The sequence below is a fragment of the Palaemon carinicauda genome, chromosome 33, assembly GCF_036898095.1.
Source record: "Palaemon carinicauda isolate YSFRI2023 chromosome 33, ASM3689809v2, whole genome shotgun sequence".
Taxonomy (NCBI): Eukaryota; Metazoa; Arthropoda; class Malacostraca; order Decapoda; family Palaemonidae; genus Palaemon; species Palaemon carinicauda.
In genome coordinates this window covers 10,616,916-10,636,207 of record NC_090757.1, presented here as the reverse complement: position 1 = coordinate 10,636,207, position 19,292 = coordinate 10,616,916, and the positions used below count along the sequence as shown (strand labels likewise).

Here is a 19,292-nt window from a genome sequence, read left to right as displayed (position 1 = left end):
AGTAAAGGTCCCCTTTTGTTCCTTTGTTTGATGTTGGCTACCCCCAGAATTGGGGAAAGTGCCTTGGTAAATAGAGATAGTTTTTCTTCACCTGCTTATTCAAAATGCAATTTGTGATGTGATGGGGATGATATCCTATGACAATCGATATTTTACAAATCTCGGCCTTTCCTGCATATGCAACACACTTTATTGACAGAACTTACGTGTTGGTTATTTTCAATTGATACGGTATACCTGTTGCCCTTCACATTCATCTCAAAGGTAGCTGGCGGCCTTATGCAGGGCTTAGAATGCTTTTACTGTAACGGTGTTACAAACACTGCAGTCTTTCACTATTGAAGTCACTTGTGAACTTAATTCTTGAGCCGTGTCTTCCATGACTGGTCAGGCAAATATGTTTGTTTTCACTTTCGTCACTACGCAATCAGAGATGTGTTTCTTAGACTTCCATAGTTGTAGGATTGAAAATCAGGCTGTCCTGTGTTAAGAAGCCAGGCATCCCTACGGCACTATCACTTCTTTGGATATATATGGCACCATCACTTCTGGGGAATACTATGATGATTGAGTGCTCATTAGTTGGTTGAGCTTGTAAATCTTCTCTATTCCATTTGGTAGCCTACAATGCCTTTAAGAAAGACAAGTGTATTCTCTTAATTTCTTGCGATCTTGGTAAAGAGATGGTCATAATTTGAGCACAATTCCATTGCTACTTTCCCTTTGCTATGCAATAGTTATCACATTGCACTAGTTATAACCTCCCCGGGAGAGTGGAATTGTGCGATAGTAAGTTGCTCTGATCAGACCTCAGGGTGGTAGGAGGTTGCCCCACCCCTCCAAAGGCCAATTATTTATTGTTCACCTTAAGAAAGTAGTGACAATCGCTGTTCTTGAACACAGTCAATCAATATGTTCTTTAGTTCGAATGTTTGTCACCCTTGACCAGTCTTGTGCTTGACTGTTTAAATATTGATCTGTGACTTGGTCCTGTACAGACTTTAACTTGGACCTGAAGACAATCATGTAATTATAGTTGGTAATAGCTGTAATCAGTCTAAGCAGATATCAGAGCATTCCTCCCGTCTCCGTACTGGATAATTTATCGAGTATTGGGTTACATCACAAGCTTTAATTGATTTTATTATTTATTTTTATTTTTTTAATCCATTCTTATTTTACATTTAGATGTTATTGTATAAAAGTAGTCCCCTGAAGACTTGGGAGTAATGAAATTGATACCAGGTGAGAGAGCATTCATGTTCATCCACAATCTTTAACCACTTTACCTTGCCCTCATTTTTCTCTTCCTCCTCCAGAAAAGAGAAAGTGTAAGAATGCTAATATAGTTAAGGTTGCCTCTGGAAAGAAGACCTAGTCCCTGTAATTATTTGAGGATTGCTGGTTCACCTCCCATGACCTGTCTTGGCTTTCTTTGTAAGGCAACCAAAGTTGTTGGGACATTTGTAAGGCTTTACCATCATAATAGAGAAGATCATGGTACTTCTTCAGTGTGTGCTTCCCAAATCTTCAGGTAGAGGAGATCCCTCATTATCTAACCAGTGAAGTGGATATAACTGGTCTTCCAGTTGTTCCATGCATGATCTTATGCCAATGAGTCTGTTCCAACTAAAATTGGTTTGTTCCGTAACCGAAATATAAACCACGCTATTTACATTGGGTTTACCTTTTAGCGTAGCTGAAATGGCGAGCCATTAGAATTTAACGAGGGTGTATTACCCCCGCGCTAGTTAGCGGAGGGGTAGGGAAGTGGTAGCTAGCTACCCCTCCCCCCCCCCTCACACACCGGTGAAGCTTACTTTCACTTTTGGCTCGGACTGGGACAGACGTCTCTGTCTTTGTCCTCGCTTGGCAGCCATTGTTTGTTTTGTCTTTGCTTAATCACTTACTTTTCTTTTACTCAATATACATGTAAACATTTTTTCATGTTTGTATATATATTTGAGTATAGAAATCAGTAAGTTTCCTTTTCAGAGAGTGTGTGTAGTGTACGATATCTCCGTGGAGCCCTCGGCAGTTTAGGCCACCACGGTGTAATTTTATGGGTTGCGATCGAGTTTGACTTCGGTCTTTCTCTCTCTCTCTTGAGGTCGTTCACCCTTTTACTACGTTACTACGCCTTTTGTAGCTTCCTTCCCGTGAGGGTGGGTTGCTACACCGTACGTTTTGTCTCAATTAGTTTATGAATCTAATTGTATTTGTTAATTTTTCAGCTTTGTAGAACGATTCCTTTCGGGGTTTTCGTTCTTTCTTTAGTGTTCATTCATTTTTAAATTACATAATTATAATTGTTATAATTCTGTTTTGGTTACAGCTCTCCTTCTGTGAGTGTAAGTGGTTGTGAGGGCACGTGCCTGTTGTGTAATTCTTGTTTTCCTTTCCCTCGGGATTCTTCTTCGGAGCCTTCCCGGGGGAATGAATGTGTACTAATGATTTTTGTTTAATTTTTTACAGTTACCGATCTAGTTCGTTTCTGTAATATGGCAACGGTATGAGCTGTCTTGTTGAGGCCTGGGGATTCGGCTGTTGCTGCCTCCCCTTTGGATTTTCGTCAGGGGCATATCTCCTTCTATTTGAAGTACTCCCGTGACGATTGACAGCTCTCCAGTTCATTTTAGAACTCTCAGGAGGCTCGCCTCCTTGGGTGGGTAACTTTTCTTCCGAGGGAAGTTTTTCCCCTTTTGGGGGGTTCTTCTCTTGCCTTTTTTTCGTGCGGCTATGCTTTTGGTGCTGAGCGGTCGCACCTGAAGTTTCGCTCAAGGGGCTGGGCAACTGCAGGAGCTCCTCTTCGGAGGATTGCTCCTTTTAGGTCACTGGCTGACCAGTCTCTTCTACGAAGTGTTTCTCTTTCGTTCGCGAGAGATTACACTCATAGAGACTCCTCTTCGGAGGATTCTTCTGCTGTTGGCCTCCTTTGCCGTAAGGCTCACCGTCCGCCTCGTCGTAAGGGCCTCCCATCTCCCTATAAGGGTGCTAAGAGGCGCCTTTTTGAATCAGCCTACAACTCCTTCTTCTTGATCTTCCGCCCCTGGTGCAGATGGACAGCAGTCTGACCTCGTCTTCCGACGGCCAACGGTCTTCCCGACGGGCAACGGTCTTCCGACGGACATCAGTCTCCCGGCGGGCAGACAACGGTCTTCCGACGGACATCAGTCTCCCGACGGACAACGATCCCTTCGCCACCCACAGGGGTTCTTCCCTTGCGTGTCAGGGTTCCCCTGCGCGCCCTTCTGCTCTCCTGCTCCTGCTCAGTGTTAGCGCACAGGCGCTTTCCTGATCGCTAGCGCTCTCATGATGATCATCTCTGCTGTTCCTGTTGGTTCCTGTTACGTGCCCTGTGCGCCCTCGCGATCTAGAACTTCGGTTCAGGTCTGGGTCAAGGACTCTTCTTTTACGCACAGGCTTCCACGCGTTGCCTTCCGCTCGCCAGCGACCTTAGACGCGTCAACGTTCACCTGCTCGTCAGCGATCTCCTACGCGTCAACGATCGCCATAGATCTGCCACGCGTGTCAGTTCCCCTGAACACCATCAGTAGCGATCTAGCGCTCGCCTGCTGTGGCCCACGATCTCCGGTAGCTGAGTCTTGCCGTAGGTCTTCCTCCTGCTCGCCAGCGCTCACCTTTACTCTGTGCGCCAGCTTTCTTCAATCGCCAGCGCACATCTGCGCGCCCTTCTTTGCCACGCAACAATGGGCGCCAACGGTTTTCTGACCGTCTAGGATCGCCTGATTAACAGCTTGCTTCAGCGCTCACCTTCCTGATGCACCTGCACGCTAACCATCACTGTCTCTCTCGCGTTGGCAATCGCCTACGCGCCCGCGCGATTCTTCACCTGCGCGCTAGCGTTTTGTTAACGCGTCGTCGCTTGCCGACTCGCCATCGCTGGCCAACGCGCCTTCACTCTCCTATGGGCTATCGCTCGCCAGAACGCGCCAACGCGCCTTCACTCTCCTATGGGCTATCGCTCGCCAGAACGCGTCAACGCGCCATCGCCCGCCTACGCGTCATCGGTCTCCCGACCGCACGCCTACGCTCATGCGCGACCACGCACATGTTCGCCCGCGCGCGAACCAACGGTTTTCCATCGCGCGGACAGACGGTGTTCCGTCACGCGAACCGACAGTGTTTCTTCGCACGAACGTCGGCTTAATTCTTGCAGTATCCATTGCTCGCCTATGGGTTATCGCTCGCCGACCAACAGCTCTCGCCCTTCCTACCACGCTCGCGCTCCTTCGCTCACCTTCGTTTGCGTTCCTGCGTGCCCGCGCATGGGCGCTTCCACGTTCGCCCACGCGCAAATCATTGATTTACCATCGCGCGAGTGCCAGGGTAATTGCGACCGCGACTCCCATTGGGGTTTCGCAGCATGGCCAGCCTGGCGAGTCTTCTGGAGCGTATTTCCAGAACACGGCCTCACCCCGTAAACGCAGTGCATGTCACATGCAAGAATAGGAAGAATCTTCAGGGAGGTCTGAGCAACATTCTTCTTTCCAGAACCTGGGTTAGCCCTTCCCCGTCATTCCCTGGAAGGGTTTTTATGGGGGGGCTTTCCGTTCGAGATTTCTCCATCGGCCAAGGGGTGACTGGTTTACCCCTTCCTTTTCTCCATCTCGTGAAAGGGGCTTACCAGGTCCTTTCCCTCCTCGGCTGCGACCCGAGGTTTTGTTCAAGGAAGGTCATGGGTGTTTTCCTCCTCTCGGGTTCAAGCACCTTGGCGTTTCGTCGTCAAGTATCGAACTTGCAGGCAAGCTCGATGTTGGACCATCTGGACGCAATGACCGAGGGCTTCCTTTCGGGTGTCTCATCCGTGGATGTCGACAACCTCAGACACCCTTCCATCCTTGAGAAGAGTTTGTTTGTGCCCAAGGACAGAGACATAGACAGCGGCTGTGCGGAGGAAGTCGACTTCCGTTTTCACTCCTCCAAGGCGCTTTCTTCCAGACCCTGCAGGGCTCCAGCGCCTCTTTCTTTCAGCCACGTCGGCCTAAGTTATTGGACCGGCTACGGCAACTGAGACAAGGTGTCCAATTGCAGTTCCCTTCTGTCAGGGCCGGATGGCACGGGAGGCTCTCCCGGGGGGGCGTAGTCCTAGAGGGAGCGGCAGAGTTCACGAACTCTAGGATTGGCACCCCCCTTGCAGGTTTCATGCTGGGAGGATGCCTAAGGTTACTCATCCTGATGACAGCTTCCTGATGCCCATTCCTGCACGATCTCTGTGATCAGCCAAGGATAACGCGCCTGCCGTCTCTGTCAGCGAATTCAGTGTCTCTGAACCTCTGTGCCATAGGGTCGGCAAGAGTTTGCCCGTTTGGGCAGAATGTTCCATGCCTTAGGAGAAGTTCCTCCATAGGATCGTCGACGGCTTCACCCCCGGCTTCTTCAGTCGATCCTTTCTTGTAAGGAAGTAGCTGAGACGGGAGTTCCGTAGTCGACCTCTCAGCCCTGATCAAGTTTGTCGAACAAACTTCGTCCAGCGTGAAACAGCAGAATCTATCAGACTGGTAACGAGGTGACAGGACTCCTTAGGCCCTGGATCGGAAGGACGGGTACTTTCAGTTTCCATTCCATCCATCTTCCAGGAAGCTCGTGGAATTCAGCCTAGACTACCGGTATTCCTACTTAAGATGCAGTGTGGCGATCCCGCCGTGGCATCGCAGGTTTTTTTCCCCAGAGAACTCTCCCTGCTTTCCTCGTGGCCGCTCAGGTGCAGGCTTCCGCCTCCTTCGCCTTTTGGATGTCTGGTCAACTCCGGTAGGCTCGTGTTCGACCTTCTTCAGCGCCGGGACAAGCTTCCGGATGCTTACCATGAGTGGGGGTTCATGGTATTTTGCTAGGAGCCTTCTCTTCTTCTGCCTCAACATCTGGAGTATCTAGCCATGATATTGAGTCAACGGCCTTACCACGTTGAAAACCCCGCTTCTCGTCCGTCCAGCGAGGTTAAGCAACGTTGGTTCTGGTCGGTATTTGGATGGGTTACCGCCTGGGGACGCCAGATTCTGTTGCCTCCTCCTCCGAGCCTTCCCTTCAGTTGACTGTGGCAAGGCTGAGGAGAGTCGCAGTACCTGTTCTCAGTCAAGCAGAGCTTTCAGCCCTACCTTGGAACGTTTCCTAGTTCTCTTTTCCTCATTGACCCGTCTAAAGTTCCGAACGGTCGCCTCAGGATAAGTTCCCTGTGGGGCGGCCCAAGTTCCGGTGGTTTCAAAGCAACGATTAACCGGACTTTCTGGCCCCTATGGGACCAGCGGAACGATTAGACCTGCAATGGATGTTGACCTATGGAACCTCTTGATGGGAGTGGATATTCTCGTCCTTTCTCCACATTTTTGATGCTGTTCTCGGACTCGTCAAAGAAAAGGGGGGGGGCGCATGTTCCGGTCCAGGCCTATGGTCAGGACCTGAAGGATACCTCTCCATCATTCAGGCAGGCTTAGGGGCCGTAGTCTGGCCCCTCTACAGATCCTACAGCTCCTGCCGAGTCGCTCCGTGCGCGTCGACTTCATGGTTCTGGCGTGTTCTAACCAGCAGGGGACGCATTTTCACACCTTCGCATCTTGCAGTAGAGATACTGAGATGATTTGAGATACTCTCAATACCACCATCGGCTCTCTCATTCCGGGCAGAGGAATGTTCTCTCCGACTATCCGAACAGAGCCTCGTAGAGAGAGTGTACCTGGGGGTCTTTGGCCTTGAGTAACCAGCAAGTCCTGGTCTGGGGGATCTGATCGCGACAGCTTGGAACCTCAAGCTTCCGCTGTCCTTCCCCCCAGTCTCAGACCCCGAGACTCTGGCAAGATGCATTCCGGTGATGGTGGGACAACATCGACGCCTGCGTCTTCCCTCCTTTGTTGTCTGTTGAAAATGGGTCTCAACAAGACCAGGTTGTCTGTCAACCTTTCAATGGCCCTGAAAGCTCCACTGGGACTATGCGCAGAACGGTTTCCAGACCCTCTGCTTCCCCTGACGGAACTCCTGGGAGAGCTTCTCCCACGGCACAGGCTACTCAAACAACCCCACTGCAACATCTTTCACGAGGCGGGGCGTCGCTTCGGCTTCATGCCTGGAGACACTACGCCTCCTCCTCAAGAAGAGACAACCCGCTACAGTCGCGGGACGGAGTTCGCGTCATCTGCGATAGTCATCCGCAGGGGTCTTCCAGGCGAAGTGAAGAGTCTTCGGTGGTTGGTGTCGTGGGAGATATACCTCTTCCCTTGAGGCCTCTTCTCCAGCAATAACGATCTTATTGCCTTTCAGCGGGAGAAAACTCCTTTCCGCTCTCGGCAATGAAGCCTGTCGCTCAGCCTTTCCCTGACCTTCAGGCTTAAAGGAATAACTTTTTACTTCCCGCTGGACCTTTCCTCGCTCATGCGAAGCTGCGAACGTCCCTGCCCTAGTCGGAGTGAGACCTCCAACTTGGAGCATGGCTCGGACTTTTTAGTCCCTTAAGAGATCTTCTCAAGACCCTTTAAGTCAGGCCTCTGATCGTATTCCGTCTTGGGCCTCCTGCTCACTCTGGCCGCGGCCAGTGTGTAAGCAATCTTCTTGGTCTCGTACGACTCCGCCCTTTCTAAGGAATGGGGGAAGGCAACATTCAGGTTTGCTCCTGAGTTGTTGGCTAGACTCAGAATCTTGGGGTCCCGGCCCTTCGGTCCAATTCCTTCAAGATTTCGAGTCACCATTCTGTATCTGATGTCCCAGAACCTTCTCCTTCTTGCCAGTAAAGGAATCGAGAGGTTAGCTTTGGGAACAGCTGCAGTTTGTCCTCAGTTGCAGCCAGTTTGGGAGCACAAGAAGGACACGGGGGAGAGTCACCAGTATACCTCTTCAGCTCGGACTCAAGGACATTCATCTCGACCTGACTCCAGACCCTCCCCCGTCACGTTGCCCTACAGCACGATGTCGGATACATCGCAACGTCCCTCGCCTTCGAGTAATACTACTCTGTGACGCAGGTGCTACAAGCTGGAGTCTGGAAGCGTCTATTGACCTTCGCAGCCCGCTTCCTGCAGGGCGTGACCCACAAGAGTTTCGATACGTTTTCTATCGCTCTGTGGTGGCTACACAACAGCTGGTCTAACCTCAGGCTCCTTTTTGGACAGTTAGCAGAAGGTTGAGGGCATTGTTATCAGGTTTTAGTCTGCATGAACGAAAGAAGTATGTCTGGCCCTTACTTCTTTCCTCATCATCCCCTCTACTGGGGAGCAGCATCCTGGTCTCTGCATAGCTGACCTCGAACCTCTGCAGGTAAACCATGCTTCCTTGTGTTCCGAGTATTGAGTCAATACTGTCGCGTCCCCCATACCCTGACGAGGTGGTATTGGGAACGTCCTAACCCAGAGTTCCTTCTGGAACTCCAGGTCAACTGCCTAGGACGGGTCACACTTCTTCCTTCACACACAAGCTTATGTAGGCCCCACGGTTCCTTGCGGAGCAAGGAACTTGTGAGGTGCAGGGACTCCTTTTCTCGAGTGCGACTCACTCGGATTCTGAGTCCCCGGGTAAAGCCAAAGCCAGTATGGCTGGGGACTTTCCACCCTACCTAAGGGGTAAGTCACCCAATGTAAATAGCGTGGTTTGTATTTCTGTTACGGAACAAATAACAAATTCGAAGATAATTTGTATTTTTCCTAACCATACAAACCTTAGCTATTTACACATATTTGCCCGCTAGCCCTGTCCCCCAAGACAAGTCCTACCTCTAAGTGAAAGTGAGCTTCACCGGTGTGTGAGGGGGGGGGGTAGCTAGCTACCACTCCTCTAACACCCCCCCCCCCCCCCCGCTAACTAGCGCGGGGGTAATACACCCTCGTTAAATTCTAATGGCTCGCCATTTCAGCTACGCTAAAAGGTAAACCCAATGTAAATAGCTAAGGTTTGTATGGTTAGGAAAAATACAAATTATCTTCGAATTTGTCATCTTGGCCAGTTAGGGTGTAAATCTTGCTATTTCACTAAGAGATAGGTCTATTAATGGTGCCCCCTTGAATAGACAGTAGAGCTAGCTTAATTTGTTGGGTGTCTGTATGGTCCTCACAATTATTCCTGTTCCCTCTCATTTTTTTGGACCATATCTCTACTTGCTGGGTGTCTGAATGGTTCTTGTGACTGTGCCTGGTCACTCTACATTTTTGGGGGACCATACCTCAACTTCTTGCGGTTTTTGTGGTCCTCATGATTGTATCAGGCCACACTCATTTTTTTTTTTCAAACTACCTCGAGTCTCTCTATCCCCAGAGCAAGGTTGAACTGACGTCTCCCGTTTGTTCAAGTGGAGTGCTTTCTTTTGATGCATAAATGTACTCTGGTTTTGTCCAAGGATAGTCTTTATACAAAAGAAAAAAAAAAAAAAGATTATTGCTGGGGAGCTCTTCACTCTTTCTTTGTCTTTGAGCATGACTGAGATAGTGATGAAGAAACCTTTTGTTTAGAAAAATAATTTTTCTTTTATGATGTCCTGGATGCGTCTCCGACTGCCTTCTTATTTCTGTTTCTGTCTGCAGAAAAAAGCAATGAGAAAAAGCTAGAAAGTTATGAGAATTGTCATAGAACTTCCAACTAAATTCCCCTTTCGCAAGGTTGAGGCTGGCACTGCAGTTATTTGAGAATTAGTTTGTGAGTTATAACACAACTAATGTACTCATTGGAGATGAAGTGCTTAAATGTAAACTCACACCTCATCAGTTTTAAATGGCAGTGTCTTAAGAACTCACTCACTCATCATGAATGCATTATTGTTGGCAGAAGGTGGCTTCTCGCCCCCTTAACCATTCACCCATGGTTCATGAGCACCACCTCTGTTGTTGAGGTGTTTTTCTATGGCTTATTTGTATCTCATAATGTTACCTAGAGGTCTTGAATAATGTTTAGAAGTGTTGTCTGCTCACATATAACACCCCAATCTCCTATTGAATGGTACATCTCTTCCAAAGTATATATTAAAAGAAAATAAACGTTGATTGGTGGTCAATGTATGGTCCCTATTTTGGTATGGGCCATACTGTATAGGTGGTTATATAAGAACAATCCTTCTACTAATGTCTATCAGAGAGCTGGTTTTTATGGGTAGAGATGAACATACTAGTCTGTTCATAGAAAAAAAAAAGCATCACATATAGAGGGAGTATCTTCCTCTTAACTGATATTGTGCTTGCATTCTTGTGAGGTAATTACACATTTTCCTACAACACAAATTTACATATTCCATGATAAATACGCCAATGCCAAAATGATAACTGATAAGAGAGCATGCATGTGGAGGTGTCCCTTTTCCCTTGCCCAGCTACCAATTACTGTAACATATTGTTACAAAGCTTTTATGGTAATCCCATCTTTTGCCAAGTTTCATATAAAGGATGGGGGTTTTTGTTTTAGAGTAGAGATCATTTTCCAAATTTTCATTAATGTGAAGTTCTTTATGAAGCTATCACAGTTTCTTCATTTTAAGACAGCAGAGTTGTGTGCACATTTGCCAAATTGTTGCTTAATATTCCTGTTAGAGAAATTGCTTCATGTTGATTTGATCTCTGATTGATAATGTATTTTTTTACAATTGCCAATATTAAAGTGTTTTCATGTACAGAAATACATTACAGTAATATACTGTGAATCAATGTGAAACAAACATTCAAATGTATTATTGGTATACAGCTAGCCTATTAAGAGTTTAGTCTAATCTTTTTGATAAGATATAACTCTTAGATGTAAATTCAGAATTGGATTTGATGAGATGACTGGCTTTATATTTCACAAGGAAAATGACAAGTAGCCTAGGCTAAACAATGAGGTTCTTTCGCAAATGCTGCATATTCAACGTGTAAAAGAATTTGAAATAATGCAGTGAAATGAGGGAAGAAATCAAAATGGAGATCACAAGTTACTGCTAAACATTTGCAGGAAGAGCCAGCATGAAACTTAATAAACAGGTTTGGATCATTGACATGAAATTGGAAAACACACTCTTGGGTTAGAGTTCTCTTGCTTGAGGGTACACTTAGGCACACTATTCTGTCTTAGTTCTCTTCCTCTTGTTTTGTTGAAGTTTTCCTAGTTTATGTACAAAATGTTTATTTTAATGTTACTGTTCCTAAAATATTCTATTTTTCCTTTCCTCACTGGGCTATTTTGTATTTTCCCTGTTGGAGCCGCTGGGCTTATAGCATCCTGCTTTTCCAACAAGGGTTTTAGCTTACCAAGTAATAATAATAATAGCGAAGTCGTAGTAAGATGGCTAATAATATCGAAGTAAAGAAGACTAAATATATTACGCTGTTCAGTAATGTTAGGGAAAAGACCTTGAAGGTAGTTGATCTAAACGAGCTTCGAGTAAATTTGCTGAAAGGATAAATGAGTTTGCTAAAGCACTTTTAAGTTTTTTTTTTTCCTTTATATGTTGATACCCTAATGACCAAAAACGTTCAAAATGTTTATGGAACAAGTAGAGGTGATGTAATGAACAGAATATAAAGTATGGTAGAAAGTGTAGTCATAATAAAAAAAACGTCGAAAAACTTATTCGAAAAGTTATTAGTAACGTCTTTAATGAAGATGGTAATGCTAATTCACAGTTCTTTTGAAAAAAAAGGAGATATATAAGTTATTTAAGAAACCTACTACTGGGTAGACTGTCCAGTCACAGCTACCTAGTGCCCATATTATTCTGAAATGTGGCCGTGAGCTTCTTCATGGTAATGGCGATACAATTATGCTTCCGCATGGTGCATATGATACTAACAAATATATGCTCTATATACAGTAGCTAACTTATAGTATCGGAGATCAAGTCAGATCAAAAAGTATGCGCTAAATTCAGAAATAATTATAGAATTTGAGGGCATTGTATTGGTAATTCATGTAATGAAAAAAAGTACCGTACATTAGATTTTGTTAAATGTATAAACTTTAGAAAACCATGATGCTGAAAATAAAGTAAATTTTAGGTGTTGTAAAGCTAGGAACGTAGCTATAAATTCTAGTTGATTATATTCCTGATATTGAAGGTTACAAATCTTAATTGCATAAAATTATGTCATTTTGAACTTGGAAGAACTATTGTCTGTCAATCAAAAAACGTTTATTTATCGAATTCCTTTGTGACTACGGTTGTCCTGCGGCTACAGTTTTCAGGTAAAAACAATATTTTCGAAATTAAACATTGTGATATATGGGATTTGGCAATGTGCGCCGAAAATGATATAAAAATGGCCCTGCAATTTTCTGTGCGAAAACAGGTCCTAATAAGTACCAAATTAGCCCTTCAGGCTTCAAGTATATTCAACATATGTAACTACTGTATTTTTTATTGAAAACATAAAGATACCACTGGTATTTTGAAGACAATTATCTAGACTTCATTCGATTAAAGATATAAAAAAACAGAAAATTCATATTAAAAAAATCCCGCCACAAATCGCAGGTTAATAAGTATATGCTTTACAAATAACAATTTGTTGTCTTCATAGTACCGACTTAAGTTTCCGATCAAGCCACCTATAAAAGAATATTTTGGTAAGGATATATTTGAATATAGCTTTTGCGATAATATTTCATTTAATTCGGATGCAATACGTAAAATAAATATTGAAATTAATTAAACAAATGATGGTATAAAAATCTCGTGCATCATCTACTTCCGGAAAGGAACCAATGGTATAGTTTATGTCTAGTTTACGCTCGCCCTTTAAAGTTTAAAAACCAAAACAACAAACCCTGAAGGACCGCACGAGATTACTTCCTTCTAAGTAACGAAAAGAAATCCCATTAATAATGTCTACCAGACCGTCTTCTGAAAATATGGGTGTTATAAGGTCAAAGGTAATTATAATTCAAAGTGTTGTTTATGTGTGTCCTAATCAAGGCTACTGTAGATGTCACCATAGACTTGACCAATTCATTTTTCTAACATAAAATTGATACTATTCCTGATAAAGAAGGTGATGTCTTAGTTTATGGTCTTTGTTGTATGTTTAGTTGCCTTTCAAGGGACAGATTCATCTAATTTCGTTCCGCAGGTTTTACAATGTGTCCGTGCTGTGTTGGTAAGACCTATAATGATGATAATACAATTATCGTAGGTACTCCTAGCTAGTTAATTACGGAACTGCTTGATTATTGTACCAGCTCTACTTTCAGAGATCTGCTAATATTACGGTAGAGTCCCACCTAGCGCCATTGTCGCTTGCCAGTACATGGAACTTAATGGTTTTCTTTTTTTGCGAGCGAACAAGTGCACGGCAGAGCAAAAACCATTAGATTTCGGTATTATTTCGATAGTTTGGGTGTATGTATCTTAGCGGCCACCTGTATGTATTATTATGGCAGTGTAAGGGCATTAGCCCCTTCCCCCTCTGTTAGGTAATTAGGTAAGGACACGGCTTGTAGGTTAGGTTAGGGGGCAAAGTTTAGGTTGGTTGATGACCCTTTATAATGCACGCGGGAGGAACTGGCCACTGATATACAAAGGCTCCTGATAGTTTGATGGATTTTACTGTGCCGTGGTCTCGCTTCGCTCTTGTCAAATGGTTTTTGCTCACCAAAAAGAAAACCTTCAAGCTCCTAGTTACTGGTAAGCGGTATTAGCGTTATTTGGGACTCTACCATAATATTGCCGATGATCTTATTGCTGCCTTAACCTAATGAATCAAATGTGCATTGAAACTCCAATTTCACCTAACCTATCCAAGGATTGTGTATCTTTGTTCATTAGTACTGTGCGCTTGGTTAGTTGCTGACCTACTGTTGAATGCTGTTTTCGTACTTTTTGGATATCTTGGTATTTGAAGAGTACTTTGTTAATTTATATTGTTTTATTGAGAGGAAGGTCATTGAGTGTGTAGGTAGTTTGGTCAATTTTTTTTCCATCCAAACTGCTTGAGGATGCGCATAGCAGAGGGTCAAGAAGATAGTGTCAAAATGCGAGAAAAGCGAGCCATGACAGAGCAAAGATAAGGTTGGGAATAATTTATATTACTTCGGCTGATCAGTGTACCCATAAATTTGCTCAACTGAGAGGGACGAAGGACCATGTTAGGAAAGATTTTTACTTTATTTTCTGTGCGAGTGGTTGGCCTGGTGACCCAACGTTATGCAAATGTACCAGTATTAGTATGGTACTCCAATTTCTTACAAAGATGTACTTTGTCTTAAGAAAAGATTTTTATTTTCTATGATTTTTCTAGATTTACCACAAAAGAACATTGAACTACCCATTAAAAATTATATAACTATCATGAAGCATTTCACAGTAGCTAAATGGCAAATAAACTGTAGTAAGGAATATGACAACAGTAAATTAAAACAAAGTCAAGTATTTCTCCATAGGAATCATTAGCACTAAAGAATAATGGGATGCTTATTGGTTATACAAATTTGACGCATCAATTTTTAATGTGCTCATCTCGTGACAGTTTGCGGGTGTAATGAGTGTAACACTATTTTAACTATACAGCATACTGTATTTTTTTGCAACTGTGAAGCTTTTAAGATAGAAATACAGTACCAGGTATTTGTTTTGCCAAGAAAAGTTTTTCTGACATTTTATCAAATAAGTGTTTCTATGATTTTAAAATTTTAATGTTTTTATGAAGTGAAGGTTTTTATAGGAAAGCTTCAAATTTTTATATATCACGAAATTTTGTCTCAATTTGTTTTATATCTTATATTTGTTTCTTTTTTTATATATTTGATTTAGTATATATATTTTTTCCTCCCAAATTTAATTGGTCCAACTATGAGAGTTGAGCTTGACTCCTTGGTCTGTTAAATCTCCTTTTTAATAATAATCATAAGAACACCCTTTGAAATAATGTAAAAGTATACTGAATAGTGTCTCTTATTCAGAAGGAAATTTGAGGTCTATCAAACATCCAAGGAATAAGAAAGCAGTATCAAACGGACACACTAGAAATGCCTTTGCTGTATTTGAGTGTAAAAATTTAGTAGCTGAAAGATAAAACAGTTATAAACAGTTTCTTTTGCTTGAGGGTGCACTTGGGCACACTATTCTATCTAATTTTTCATTCTCTTGTTTTGTTAAATTTTTTATAGTTTATATAGGAAATATTTATTTGACTGTTGTTACTGTTCTTAGAATATTTTATTTTTCCTTGTTTTCTTTCCTCACTGGGCTATTTTCCTTGTTGGGGACCCTGAGTTTATAGCATACTGCCTTTCCAACTAGGGTTGTAGCTTAGCAAGTAATAATAATAATAATAAATGTTGATACACAGAGGAGTGTTCTAAAACTTAGTTGTTCCGTAACTGAAATACAAACCACGCTATTTAATATGGGTTATTACTTTGGCGGAGCTAAATGACGAGCCATTAGAGTTTTAACGAGGGTTTACTACCCCACCGCTAGTTAGCGGGGGTAGAGAGGGGTAGCTTGCTAAACCCCCCCCCCCCCCCACACACCGGTGAATACTTCACTTTGCTTTTGGCTCGGGTGAAGAACAGACATGTCTGCTCTCACCCTCGCTTTGACTGCCATTAATCTGTTTTGCTTTTTCTTTCTACAGAGTGTGTGAAGTTGGCCTCTATTAATATGCGTACGTGTCCTGGTTTACCTGACCGCCCTTGTGGGACCTTTGTGTCCTCATTGTAGGGGCCAACGGTGGGAAAAGGGTAATGTATGCGGTGAGTGTAGGGAGTGGTCTACCTCCCTGTGGGAGAGGTTTGCCCGGTGCTGGAAGAAGTCCAAAAGGGATATTTCTCCTCCAAAGGCTTCTTTGAAGAGAGAAAATCCCAAAGCCTCTTCTTCCGTAACCCAAACCTCCTCCGAAGCTCCCACTCGATCGGTCTCTTCCGAGAGGCCGTCGAAGGGGAGTGTAGACCGTTGTTCTGTTGACCGATCCCGGGGTGCGGGAGAGGTAGTTGCCTCCCATAGCGAGGCAGCTGCCCCTCCTTCCTCGGAGGAGGATATTGATTTCCCTATGCCTAATCGTGATTTGTTACAGCTTTGGTCTTCCTCGGGGCTTCAGGGTTCGCCCTCCAAGGAAGCCCTGTTTGATATGATCTAGCTGGGAGCAGCTGTTAAACAATCGCCGGCGATAGCAGACGTAGATCCTCTGTCTATCGTCGACGTTGTTATAACGGAGGCCTCCGGTGTGTTGGATCAAACTGCTCCTGTTGTTGCTGAGGTAGCTGACGGCTCTGATTCCCCCTCTGAACATCTTTCGAGGGTGGAACTTAGTCGCACGGTCTCTCCTGCTGGTGACTCTCCCCCCCGGGGGAGTTCACTTACAGAGACTCCTCTGCGGAGGCCTTACGAAGGTCAGCTTGCTGATCCCACGGCACCTAGAGGGCGTATAAGGCGGAAGGCTCGTCCTCCCCTTCGCCGTGGAGGACTTCCTTCTCCTCACAAGGGAGTTAGGAGGCGCCTTTTCGGCTCGTTGTCCCCGCAGTCCTCTGTGGAGGAGACTCATCGTTCACCGATCCTGCCAGCTACCACCTTAGACCTCTCCGAAGATCGTTCGCGATCTCCTACGGTGGAAGGTCGTCCTTCGGGACTCCCTGACCTGTCACCCTCCAGACCTGCTGTCCTGCCATCACCCCTCAAGGATGCTGATCCTGTCATTGTACAGGCACTGGTCCATTCGGGGCACAAGGGACTTGAGCGCAAATCTGTGCCTCAGTCCCTTAAGCGCCATTCACCCCCTGCGCGCCCTCTTGCTGCTGTTCCTGACTTAGTGCCATTGCACTCTTGCGCGCGCGTGCACGCTCCTGCTCCTGTTCTTACGCGCCAGGGTCCCCCTGCGCACCCTCCTGCAGTTCCTGCCACAGCGCTCAAGCGCTCTCCTATTCGTCAGCGCTCTCCAGTTCCTCAGCGCACTTCTGGAATTAAGCGCACAGCTACAGTTCCTGACACAGCGTGCAAGCGCCCACCAGAGCGCCAGCGCTCTCCTACATTCCAGCGCGCAGTACAGGAGGTACCTAAGTTAGCGCACGGGCGCTCACAGGTACCCCTGCCTTCTTCCTCCAAACTGCGCACCCCTGTGCGCCCGAATCTTGTTGCGTGCCATGCGCGCCCAACTCAGCAGCGCACACCTGCGCGCCCGCATCCTGTTGCGCCCCCATCGCAGCAGCGCACACCAGTGCGCCCAAATCCTTTTGCGCGCCCATCACAGCAGCACACGCCCTTACGCCCGCATCCTGATCCGTGCCATGTGCGCCCACGATCTCCTGCACCACCTGCGCAACGTTCTCCTGCCCACCAGCGCGCAAGCTCACCTTTGCGCTCTCATGAGGCTGCGCAATTGCACCCTCGCCTCGTGCTTCCTGACACGCGCGCTCCACGCCCACACGTTAGGAATATTTCTCCTGCGCACGTGTGCCCAATAGTTTCGCCCGCACGGGCTCATCAGCAGGTTCCTGCGCGCCCGCGCGAGCAGAAGGTTGCTCACGCTCCAGCTCCTATCCAGTCTTCAACCCCGCCCCACGTTCCAGCTCCTGCGTGCCGCACGCCCTCGCCATCACCTGTGCGCGCGAAGTTCCTGTCTCGCACGATCCTTCCGCGCGCGATCCAGGGCAGGGCAGGGCAGGGCAGGGCAGGGCAGGGCAGGGCAGGGCAGGGCAGGGCAGGGCAGGGCAGGGCAGGGCAGGGCTCGGCTCGCGACCACCAGCGTGATTTACGCCGCGATCCCGCACGTGACTTCATGGGGCTTCAGGCAGACAGATCATCTTCTTGCTCCCCCCCTCGCAAGCGCAGAACAGCGTGCTCGCCGAAGGTGGGAAGGTTCCCGGACAGGTCTAAGGACTCTCTTTCAGCTCCGTTTCAGGCGAACCCTCGTTTGTCGACTCCTCCTAGGGATCGATCGATCCCCTTCCCTCCAGAGGGAGTGTCTGACAGCGCGACTGTCAGCCAACAGTCCTGGTTTGGTACCATAGTCAGAGCTCTCATGCAGGCTTTTAAGCCTGTGTTCTCTGAACTAGGTCACAAAGCAGTGGCTACCTCGTCTCCCCTGAAGAGGAAGAGAGGAGTTCCCGCCGTGGTGACTTCTCCGAGGGCTAAGCTGTCTCTTCGGAAATCCTTGCGCAAGGCTCCCTCTTCCCCCCAGACTTTCTCTCCCCCCCCTGCAGACGAGGATTTCTCATCCTCAGGGGAGTCGGACGAGCCGGTCCGTTCCCCCATCGCACCAATGGGGGAAACTCCGCCTCTCCCTGAGAAGTTTCCTCACACGGGGTTGAAGAGCCTGCATCCATCGTTGCTAGAGTCCTGTGTCCCTCCTAGGAGGGAGCCGAAGGACTCAAAAACTTTGCCTAAGTCTTCTGCAAGGATCAGACAGGAACCAGCTAGACCTTCGGAGAATGTCCATGTGTCCCCCCAGGAAGAGCCATTGGGGACTGGAGACTTTGCAGCTAGCCCTTCGGGAGGAGAGCATCAAGAGTCAGAACATGCGTTTTGGCAAGTTCTGACCCTCATGAGAAATCTCAACGGGTTCCCGGACCCTGAGATTCCTCCTCGGGAGGGTAAGGACATGGTCTTGGACCGAGTCTACGGCACCCAGAAGCCCTCTAGGGCCAGTGCAGCCTTGCCCTGGTCACAAGGGATGAAGAGTGCCAGAGACAAGGTCGAAGGCCAGCTCTCCGAGCTTGCCTCCTCCAACAGATCCAGCGCCGGTAACAAGCTCCTCCATCCTCCTCGAGTCCACCAGAGGAGGTATTTCGAGATCTTAGAGGAGACTTGTTTGAGTCTTCCCATTCACCATTCTGTGGAAGAACTCACTGGGGGAGTCCCTCTAGAGCAACCGGCAGGTTTCGTATTCTGCTACTGAGATCCTAAGCCAGGAGAAGGTAGCGAAGTGTGCCATGCAGGCAACTTTGTGGCTTGACATCTGGCTGGGGTCTCTGGGCATCCTGGTGCGGTCTGAGGACCTGTCCAAAGAAAGCACCAGGAAGGCACTGGAGACATTCTTACTCTCTGGCACGCTGACCATCGAGTTTCTGGCCCACCAAGTCTTGAGCATGTGGGCCAATACAATCCTGAAACGTCGAGATGCAGTTGCCGAGAGATTCCACCAGAAAGTCCCCAGTTCCGACGTTAGCAGGCTCAGACATTCTTCCGTGCTCGGTAAGAGTCTGTTCGAGCCTAAGGACGTGGAGCTAGCTGCTGAGAGGTGGAGGAAGTCCAACCAGGACTCCCTCCTCCATAGGGCCCTGACATCGAGGCCCTACAAACCTCCAGCAACTCAACAGCCCCGTCCAGCTAAGAATACGAAAAAGACGACAGCAGCAAAGCCAAAGGTGTCTTAAGCCCTTTCCCGTCAAGGACAGGAAGGGCA

General features: G+C 46.7%; 2 pseudogenes; one reads left to right on the top strand and one right to left on the bottom strand.

Annotated features, from left to right (window-relative positions):
- Nucleotides 1-919: 919 nt before the first annotated feature.
- The window catches only part of LOC137626042 (protein transport protein Sec61 subunit alpha-like), a 48,740-nt pseudogene continuing 30,367 nt past the window's right edge, over nt 920-19,292 (bottom strand).
- LOC137626372 (5S ribosomal RNA) lies at nt 5,908-6,026 on the top strand (annotated as a pseudogene).